Consider the following 12,039-nt stretch of genomic DNA (forward strand, 5'->3'; position numbering starts at 1 on the left):
TGGAGACATGGGCGAATCACGATGATGTGTTCAGCTTTCCTGGATATCAACAATTCATCCAATTGAGAAGCAAAACTGAAGGGGCTATAAGGAACTCGGGCGGTATACTTACCCTAGTCAAGGACTATATCTCATCGCAAGTCACTCAACTTAAATCAGCGTCCAACAACATTCTGTGGATAAAGCATAACGGAGGACAAACGCCTTTATTCATCTGTACTGTGTACTTCTCCCCGAGGGGTCTAGTGTGCACTCCGAGGAGGAATTATTTGATATCCTAGAGAATGATATCTTATGCTTAAAATCAGGCTTTCCAAGCTGTGAGATAGTTATTCATGGTGACTTTAATGCTCGTACTGGTGATGGTACACTACCTGATTTTGTCGAAAACGATGATATCACCTATTTGCCAATCGATAATGACATGAGCTATAATCAAGACGATTGCCTGCCACGCAGATCACAAGACAGTGTTGTCAACAAGCGTGGACTTTCTTTGTTAAACTTTTGTCAATCAACAGGACTCCGGATTTGTAATGGTCGATTGTGTTCAGACAGTAGTATTGGTAAAATAACCTGTTTTGCCAATGGCGGTCAGAGTGTTGTCGATTATGTTTTGTGCAATTTACATCTTTTCCAACTATTCACAAAATTTGATGTTTCAGATGAAATAGAGTGTACCCATTTACCTATAATCTATTCTTTAGCTCTCAACACTGTATTTGATTGTCATCGTGAAAATCTCACTGACCGTCTGAAGTATGTTTGGTCCGATCACTTCCATGGTGAATATGTAAACGCATGGCATAATCTTGAGGACTCAACTAAGAACGATTTTAACAACCACATTAGCAGCAATGATGTTGACAGTGCATTAAACTGCTTTCAGAATACGCTTGAGAAATGCTCTGGGAAACCCAGAAAATCGTGTGACAGAGCTAGAACAGTGCATAAGCGCAGTGACTGGTTCGACGATGACTGTTTACACGCGAGATTGACAGCTCGTCAATTGCTGCGTGCATTTCATGCAAGCAATGAAGAATGCGACCGACTGACCTACATCTCGGCACGGAAACACTATAAGGAACTCTGCCTGCGTAAATCGGCTGTCTCGACCGATGTGTTTGTGAACAAGTTGGAACAATCGCTACAGAGTAATAACAGTAAACTTTTCTGGTCCTTATTGAGACCGAAGATACAATCACAGTCTGGAACTATTACATCACTTGCGTGGACTGCACACTTCGAAGAACAGTTTAATGGTACAAACTATGATCCAAATGAACTTGATTTCTATATTTCTGTAAATGATTTTGTCACGGGTATAACTGACAACCTCATTGATGCAACTATTGATGTCGATAATGGCCTTGATCATTACATCTCTGTTTCTGAAATTCAGGACGAAATCTCAAGTATGCATTGTGGGAAAGCCCCTGGATACAGTGGCGTCCCAATAGAATTTTTCAAGTATGCTCCTAGGCAATGCTTGGATATGTTGAGAGTACTTTATAACATGATTTTGTCAACTGGTGTTTACCCTTCTCAGTGGACGCTTGGTGTCATTATTCCTATACACAAAAAGGGGCCGAGTAATAATCCAGCAAACTTTAGGCCAATCACTCTACTTGAGGTTTCTGGTAAAATCTTTTCTAAAATCCTATGTAACAGACTCTCGAAATGGACTGATAATCAGAATATCATTATTCCTGAACAAGCAGGTTTTAGGAAAGGCTTTCAAACGGTTGATAATGTTTTTGTAATTGACACCTTCATTAATAAGTACTTATCACTTTACAAAGGTAGACTTTATTGCGCTTTCATAGATCTGAAAGCAGCTTTCGACTCTGTGCATAGACCATCCCTATTTTACAAACTGTGGACTGGTAATGTAAAGGGGAAAATGTTTAGACTTATCAAGAATATGTATGAAAATGTGAAATCATGTGTGTTGGTAAACAATGGTTGTAGTCCCTTTTTTGATTGCCTCTTTGGTGTACGTCAGGGGTGCCAATTATCACCTTTCTTGTTTTCATCCTTTGTAAATGATATAGCAGAGTTTCTGAGTATAGATAAGCAATATTGTGTTAATCTAGACTTACTTGATCTCTTCATACTTTTATTTGCTGATGATATAATCTTATTCGATAGCACTGTTATTGGTCTACAAAAAAGACTAGATAAACTGACGGTTTACTGTAATAAGTGGCAACTAAAGGTAAATTCATCCAAGAGTAAAATAATTGTGTTTCGTAAGGCGGGTAGGCTTAAAAAGTACGAAAAGTTTTCTCTTAATGGCAGCCCGCTTGATATTGTTCCCAGTTATAAATACCTTGGAGTACATCTTTCTAGCTCTGGTTCATGGTATAAATCTCAAAAGATATTGTCTCAACAGGCTTGGAAAGTAATACTTTTGTTACAATCAAATGTGTATAATTTTCATAAACTTCTCTTGAAAATGTTACTTCATATCTTTGATGTTAAAGTGCTGCCCATACTATTATATGGTTCAGAAATATGCGGATTCCATCCCTGTAAAGATATTTTGAATGTTCATGACAAATTCTGTAAACTCATATTAAAGTTAAGAAGACCTGTCCCTAATATAGTTGCGAGAGCTGAACTGGGGAGGTACTCATTAAAGGTAAACCAACATTTGAAAATAATTAAGTATTGGTTACGTTTATTATCCCAGAGTGAAAACAGTATATTACATTATAGTTATGTATATCAGTATAACCGAGCTGAAAAGGGTCTGGATTGTTGGGCACTTAAAGTTAAAAACCTTTTATGTTCATATGGATTTTGTGAAATTTGGAACCGGCAATCTGTTTCTTGCGTTCAACTATTTCTATCAACTTTTTGAACACGGTGTATTGATATCGATTATCAGTTTCTCTTTGAATCGTTTGACAAGTTATCTTCCTTGTATTTTTACAAAACAATCAAGTTATCCAATGAATATGAAAACTATTTAAATGCTGTGAATATTGATGCATTTAGGATTACTCTTTCACAATTTCGTACGTCCAGTAGTGATCTTATGATATCACAGGGTAGAAAATTAGGCATATCTAAACGTGAAAGACTTTGTCCATTCTGTATCATCCCAAATGTAGAAACAGAATACCATGTCTGTCTAGTGTGTCCATTCTATAATGACCTTAGAAGAAATTTCTTGCCATGTTATTACTACAAATTCCCTTCAGAGTGTAAATGTAAACTTTTATTTACCACCAAAAATACTTCCATGCTTAATAACCTCGCCAAGTTTACTTTCTTTGCTCTGAAAATGAGGAGCAAGCAATTGTCCATTACATAACCTACATATTTTATAGTCACATGTATATTGTACTAGATATAACTTGCAGAACTTAAACATTGCTACTCGCACTGGTGGCGCGACATCAACATCTTTGTCAAACTATAATTGTAAAATGGGCCTGTGGCCTGATTTACCGAAATAAACTACTACTACTAGTAGTAAACAAGAATGGGGAGTCACCTGAACAAGCGATTATAGTTTAAAATTACTTTTTTGTGCAGTTTAATATCTAAGTTTGACTTTTACCAACATACAACATGTTTTTTGCATATTTTGTTTCAATTGGTGTAGGGGGATTCCCGCCAATACACCTTGATATAATATTGGATCAAAATCTATTAATTCTTTCCTAAGTTCGCGGCTACCAAGCTTGGCATGTGCAAAACTGTTACACCTTCGCTGTGACCTTTAAAATAACCTCAAGGTCACTAAATTCAAGTGGTGTCGGTAAATCTCGTCAAAATAAACCTTGGTACCAAATTTGAACAAAATCCATCATTTCTTTCTCGAGTTCTTTCAGTAAACCGAAGGGGAGTCATTTGAACAAGCGATTGTAGTTTCATTGTAGTTTCTAAATTGCCTTTTGTGCATATTTTGTTTCCTGAATATCTGTGAAGTTTGATTCTATTTGCCGACCACAACATACGGAGACAATCATTTTAGCAAACATACAAAAATGTTTCCTTGCATATTTCGGTGTTTCCTGAAGTTTAATTTGACTCCTGAGAGTTTCTAGGACTGAACAACGCTAGGCACATGTTCCATTTGTCAAAATTGTCGTTCACCACAACATACGGAGACAGATCTATTTCTAGCAGGCAGCCGGGTGCTGTACTCTGAGCAACTGATCACCTTAAAATGTCAGAAAATCGGAAAATATCAACAGTTTCCGATCTTGTCGCAAAACCATCCTCTTCAAACGAGCATTCGACTAAGCGCACATGAGCAGGACTCTGGATATGTAGCGCTATACAAACGTCTAATTTGATTTGATTTGATTTGATATACCCGTTAGAAACCCACCCCACCCCATCCCACTTTATATTTATACATATCAAAACCTCAAAAGATATTTACGAAAAGACATGATACAGAGGACAGTCAGAGATTTTATATCGATTATATATCAGGACGAATATCATTTTCGTCATTTGGCTAACATTTGTCAATTCTTTCTGGGGTTATCGCGCTAACAATCTTTATATTGGCAAAACCCTCAGATTTTTGCTGTGACCTTGAAAATTATCTCAAGGTCACTCCATTTCACTTGTGTCGGTGAATCTCGCCAATATACCTTGGTACCAAGTTTGAACAAAATCCATCAATTCTTTCTTGAGTTATCGCCCTAACAAGCTTATTTGATGTATGAAATGCAACGAAAAACAAACACCCGCGTGATTAAAACTGTTATTACAATTTACGTAAATATTTATTACATTTTACCGCAACGAAAATTATTACAATTTACGTCAATTTTTATTACAATTTGCGTATTACAATTTACGTCAACTTTTATTACAATTTACGTTTTTATTACAATTTACGTCAAGTTTATTACAATTTGCTGCAAGTATTACAATTTGCGTTTTTATTACAATTTACGTCGTAACACGCCGCTTTTAGCAATATTCCAGCAACATCACTGCGGGGGACACCAGAAAATGGGCTTCACACATTGTAACCATGTGGGGATTCGAACCCGGGTCTTCGGCGTGACGAGCGAACGCTTTAACCACTGGGCTACCCCACCGCCCCCTAGACTTATATCGAGTGAAAGTCAAATGATTACAATACAGCGAATGATGCTGGTTTTCATTACAGTGAATGTTTAGACAATTAATCTCTGAGCAAACCAAGTTCATAGAAGAACAACATACTCCAATTATCAGATGGGTTTCGTTAATGACAAGCCCCATCCAAACATATAACGCTATTGTGGTTTGTCAAATCAGATATTAATTGCCACATACCAAACAATTTCCTGAGACAAGCATGTCCAGTATTGTTAACCAGCTTCTATCATTGTTTTCACCCTTCACCGTTTCAGACCTACCTTTGTTTGCTAAGATGAGATTGGGCATAAAGTGAGGAGATGACAATCAGTACTCGAACAAACTGTAAGTGCTGTTACAGTATGAGTGAACGTTAACATACGTGTGAAGTGAGATAGCCCCCAGAAATAAAAACACATTACCCATGAACATCCGGGTTACAATTAGTCTTCAGCAACCCATGCTTGTCCTGAGAAGCGACTATCGGGATCGGGTGGTCAGGCTCTCTGACTTGGTCGACACATGACATCGCATCCCATGCGTAGATCGATTCTCATGTTATTGATCACTGGATTGTCTGGTCTATTATTTACAGACTGACACCATATAACTGGAATATTGCTAAGCGTGGCGTTAAACAACAAACAAAAAAAAACCAAATTATAACATTCTGAAAACAACTTTAAACCTTTAATGCAGCTCTTAAAACTACAATATTTACTATTTCAACAACTTTACTCACCAGTTGTGGATTAAGTCCACTTTTATACGTCAACTTCTATTTCTAATAAACTTGGTTTAACACATCGTTTCAATTCTAAATTCCCGTACTGCGGTGAAACATAAGCAAATGTTGCTACCCAACTACTACACCACACAACTCAAAATCGTACGTTTTGCACGTTAAATTCAACATTTTTCTGTTCATTGCGAAGGTCCCTTGGTGCATTTTGTTGCATTCTTTTTCTGCTGAGTTTGCTCAAATAGTTTTGTGCAGTGTTGGACAAGCATGGTATTGGGTATGGTATTCTAGTGCGAGTTGGACTATTGACTAACTTAAACAAGAGCTGTGTGAGTTCTGACAAATTAACCAATACTAGTACTACATCCTAATAATATTTTAGAAAACGAATGTAATCAATATTTCAATTTTGAAAAGTAAGTACTCATTATATAAAAAATGCAGACTATCTAATTGATTCATACCCGTCAGCACAGCATATATAAATACACTGATATTCTGTAAATAATCAATTTCTCTCGATGGGGAAAGAAGTGAGTTTAGTTCACGCCGCACTCAGCAATATTCCAGCTATATGGCGGCGGTCTGTAAATAATCGAAATCCACCACGCAAGAAGATCAATATCTCCATTTGAATAGTAGATCTTAAACAACAACTTGCGGCAGGAAACACAAATGTGCATTGTATCGCCGTTTCCCATTTAACTGGCTATTGAATTGTTCACATATTTGCATAATTTATTGTATATTTTATTGCTGATAAATAAACTAATAAAACTGATCATAAGAGTATTTAATACTATTTATGTCCAAGTGATACTTAATGTTGATTACATAGAGGATATCATATTCGTGCCCATGTCATACTATGTTTACGACACGAGTGCCTAAATGTTGGTATTTCCCAAGCAAGAGCGAGGGATGTACCAATATTTAGACACGAGTGTCGTAAATATATTATGATATGGGCACGAATATGATGAAGAGATTATTAACCGAGTGTGTTTCCGTATCATTAATATCATATATTAGGAATAAAAAAGTGTATTATGCGAGCCTTTGACGGCATTGTTCATGACGTCACGTCACCATGACAAATGATATGATACCATGACCATGATATTTTGCCCTATGGCATCGTATGAAACATATGAACTCCGATATTTTCGCCCTCGTAGGTAATAATATTGTATACGTTATGTGATGCTTGATGTTGAATACTATTGGGGGATCTTAATTCACAGGGATCAAAATTTCAGAGACATCTATTGTCAGTGGTTTTCCCACCTAGAACAGTAGGTGGTGTGTAAATGAGAAGGCCCCGTTTAGTGGAGGAGTGCATCATAAGCGGATGGACTGAAATATCCTCCTGTCCTTGTGGCCATTCCACAGAGGATCCATTACATGATACTTTTGTGCCCTAGTTTTAATCATTTAAGACACAACAAATATTTCTACATCAAAGGATTTGATATGAAAACTATTCTATACAGTGATAGCCTATTGAATGATACTGAAACTAATAACATAGCAACATCAGTCCACAATTACATTCAAGAAACAAACCCATCTACTGATAAATATAACCTAACAACGATATTAAACTACTCTATTAAGACTGAACTGTCATTATCACTTTTACATTTTCAAACTCCAAGAAACTTCGCTCGGTACCCATCATCAAGAATGTGCATTATTATGGGTTTAGTTTTGGTTTAATCAACGTGCGACGTCTGCGTGTGTATGTTCCGTATTATGTGGGGAGAGGCATTAACATAGGCAATTTTGTCAATCGCCTAAAACCCGGTTATGTGTAAATGTATTACATATGTCATAAAGGAAATAAATATTGTTTGAACTAAATATCCTCGATCTCTTTTGATGTGGGCTTTAGGCGTTTTGTGTGAATGGCTTTGAGTTCGAGTATGAGTGAACAGCAAATTGGAACGTCCTTTTTCCAAAGGTGCACGTTCTTACAGATGGAACTGTCAGTAGATGTTTATTTTGGGATCATGGAGTCCTTGGAGGTGTGTGAGATTTCAGAAGGTCACACAAGTAGGCCGGGGCTAGATTGTTGTAGCACTTGTAGGTGTACAGAAGAATCTTAAAGGTGAATCCGTGATGAAACTGGAGCCAATGAAGATTCTTTAAGTGATTGGAGATGTGATCGTACTTGTGAACACGGAGGATCATTCGCACTGTTCGCATTCTGAATCAACTGCAAGCGATGTATTTGTTCTTTGGGGATGTTGAATAACAGGCTGTTGCAGTAGTCCATTCTAGATGTTACATGGGACAGAACTAATTTCTCAACTGCAGATCTTGTCAGGTATGGTCGAAGTCTGGCGATCTTTCTCAAGTGAAAGTTGGCAGATTGACATAATAATAATAAGTCATCTTCTATAGCGCACAGTCTCCAAACACCAAGTGATCGCCCGCGGCGCTTAATCAGAATCTGATTCTTATTACCCTGGATAACCCAAGCTGCCTGTTAGGCGCTAGAAGCTTATAGTCACATGACTTTATCCAACCGGGTACCCATTTTCTGCTGGGTGAACAGAGGCAATTTTTGAACAAACTCACTTGCCTTAGGTGACACCACATGTCTCATATGTGCTTTGTTGTGGGCAGGACTGAAGTCCTAGAAACTCTCAGATGTCAAGCTGCCAAACACGGTCACCCATCCAAGGACTGTCCGAGCTCGATGTTGCTTAACTTCAACTGATTTGTGATCTGAGCTCTGTGTACAGGACCACACGGTTATATGATGTTTCAAGCTGAGCTGCTGGTCTAAAGTGACTCCAAGATTTCTCACCTTGGCAGAGGCTGTGATAGGAGATAATGTGTCATGTGTCTGTTGGCCGCCGACCGGTGTGATGTGTCTGTTTTCCACCGACCCGTGCCATGTGTCTGTTGGTCACCCACCTATGTCATGTGTCTGTTGGCTGCCAACCTGTGTCATGTATCTGTTTTCCACCGACATGTGTCATGTGTCTGTTGGCCGCCCACCTATGTCATGTGTCTCTTTTCCACCGAATGCCGATCCCCTGTGTCATGTGTCTGTTTTCCATCAACCTGTGTCATGTGTCTGTTATCCACCGACTTTTGTCATGTATGTGTTCTACGGACCTGTGCCATGTGTCTGTTGGCCGCCGACCTGTGTCATGTGGCTGTTTTCCACCGACCTGTGTCATGTGGCTGTTTTCCACCGACCTGTGTCATGTGGCTGTTTTCCACCAACCTGTGTCATGTGGCTGTTGGCCGCCGACCTGTGCCATGTGTCTGTTGGCCGCCGACCTGTGTCATGTTGCTGTTTTCCAACAACCTGTGTCATGTGTGTGTGTTGTCCACCCACCTGTGTAATGTGCCTCTTGGCCGCCGACATGTTTCATGTGTCTGTTGGCCGCCGACCTTGTCATGTGTCTGTTGTCCACCCACCTGTGTCATGTGTCTGTTGGTCACCCACCTATGCTATGTGTCAGTTGGCCGCCGACCTGTGTCTAAGTCTGTTGCCCTCCGACCTGTGTCATGTGTGTCTGCTTTCCACCAACCTGTGTCATGTGTCTGTTGGCCGCCGATCTGGGTCATGTGTCTGTTGGCCGCCGACCTGTGTCATGTGTCTGTTGGCCACCCACCTGTGTCATGTGTCTGTTGGCCACCGACCGGTGTCATGTGTCTGCTGGCCACCGACCTGTGTCATGTGTCTGTTTTTTTCCACCAAACCGTGTGTCATGTGTCTGTTGGTCGCCGACCTGCGTCATGTTTGTTTTCCACCGACCTGTGTCATGTGTTTTTTCCACCGTTGGTCTGTTGGCCACCCACCTATGTCATGTGTCTGTTTTCCACCAACCTGTGTCATGTGTCTGTTGGCCATCCACCTTTGTCATGTGTCTGTTTTCCACCGTGTCATGTTTGTTGGCCACCACCGACCTGTGTCATGTGTCTGTTATCCACCGACCTGTGTCATGTGTCTGTTGGCCCACCCACCTGTGTCATGTGTCTGTTTTCCGCCGACCTGTGTCATGTGTCTGTTGGCCATTCACCTTTGTCATGTGTCTGTTTTCCACCGACCTGTGTCATGTGTCTGTTATCCACCGACCTGTGTTTTCCATGTGTCTGTTGGCCCGACCCACCTATGTCATGTGTCTGTTTTCCACCAACCTGTGTCATGTGTCTGTTGGCCATCCACCTGTGTCATGTGTCTGTTTTCCACCGACCTGTGTCATGTGTCTGTTGGCCACCCACCTTTGTCATGTGTCTGTTTTCCACCGACCTGTCATGTATCTGTTTTCCACCGAACTGTCATGTCTGTTTTGGCCACCCACCTTGTCATCTGTTTTCCACCGACCCGTATCATGTGTCTGTTGGCTACCGACCTGTGTCATGTGTCTTTTGGCCTACCCTTTGTGTTTTCCTCCTCATCCTGACGCTCGACCCACGCCTAAATCTCCTGCACAAAGCTGACATTAGACCCAGATTTATCTAAATACTTAACTCCTATACCTTGATCTCAGACCCGGACATTACCAAAGGCCCAACTGTTCTTCGTTGTCTAACCCTAGGCCTAGCCCTAAAATTATGGCATAGCTAATCTGTCTTACCCAGCCCAAACTAACGACATAGATATCCACTTGTCATGAACGTTACTATATATGGGTGTTCAGATAACAGCCCACCGTGAAGGCTGTAGTCTTGGTGACAGGCAATACGCGACAATACATTGGGTGACGCAATGACCTACATACCGCTTTTAGGATTGGCAGTTGCACAATTAGGCGGCTTCTACGCAGCAGTAGCAGTCACTTGTGTATGCCTGCTTCACGCTTGTATGCACCGCACTTGGGCTGACGACGCTGACATACGAATAACCGAATATAACCAGGAATAACATTTTGTGATTATCAGGTGTGAGGACTTACCTGTGATGCAATCGGATGACGCTTATTTGACTTCATCAGTCGGACGTGAGTACTGTGTGTTTTCTACACTAGCCATTGCATTTCAGACAATGTTAGGTTGTCTTTATGTTCTAATTCTCTTCGATCAAACGAACATAAATTATTTATTTATGTACAACAAAACACTTCGCATGGGTAATGCCTACCGCAGGTCACAGGCGAGCAGGTTTATTGCGCAAAAGGAGTATACATAGAACCGACAGATTATTTAGTACGTATCCATCTCATGAAGTCTGCACCTCCAGCCATCCCTGCAAAAAAGTTCAAAAGCAGAAAAGACTACTTACACATGCATAAAGTATACTACCAGTTATTACGCAATATTATCAATATTTATTTGTTTAATTTTTAAATATTTATACACGTAAATTATACGTGTAATTATGTTAACATGAGAAAACCTAAAATACTCATCTCCAATTCCTTGCATCCCGGAAACAATTCCCCGCTTCAGGCCAGGTCACATCTCCACGTCGCTGCATGTCATGTCAGAACACACCAGGTAGCACCGCTCCTCGCCTTACATCAGAAGCTTAGTACCTCACTGCTGATACAGAACGCAATACTGCACACATTAACCATTCGGCTTGTAATACCTCCAAACGGAATAAAGATTCAATACTGAAACTTTCCCTACATAACTTCCAATACACTTGACTGAAAAAGCTGCTCGCTGTGTAGTGCGAAGACCTCGAATGGCTAAACTCACATTCAATCTCACCACGTCACCTTCGTCACGTGGCTTCTGCACAACTCTGCACGTGCAAAACACGCTCACTGCAGTAGGCAAGCTCTACTGTGTTTAACCTTAAAATAAATTCATTTATGTTCTAATTCTCTTCGATCAAACGAACATAAATTATTTATTTATGTACAACAAAACACTTCGCATGGGTAATGCCTACCGCAGCTCGAAATTAAAAAGAGACAAAGAAGGCAAAGAAACGAGAATCATTTATTACAGCCCAGGAAAGTTACAAGCCTAACATACAGAGTGACACTCAACAACTCTTTTTATGTCATCTTAAACATATCCGTCTTTTGCCGTGTCGGAAACCCAGCGGCCATGTCTCTTAAACAACCGATCAGGTACACCTGCACTCGCAGCGGCTGTTGCTCCCCAGAACGAAAACTATGCAAACCAAAACTGTTCACATCTATTCCTATTTCAGTACATTTTTCCTGAAAATTTCTCTTGTTCTCGTGTAAGAGATTGGCTTATTGCCTCTGAGAACATACTTC

This window comes from Haliotis rubra, unplaced genomic scaffold (assembly GCF_003918875.1).
Source record: "Haliotis rubra isolate DU_JTF1 unplaced genomic scaffold, ASM391887v1 Scf667, whole genome shotgun sequence".
Lineage (NCBI taxonomy): Eukaryota > Metazoa > Mollusca > Gastropoda > Lepetellida > Haliotidae > Haliotis > Haliotis rubra.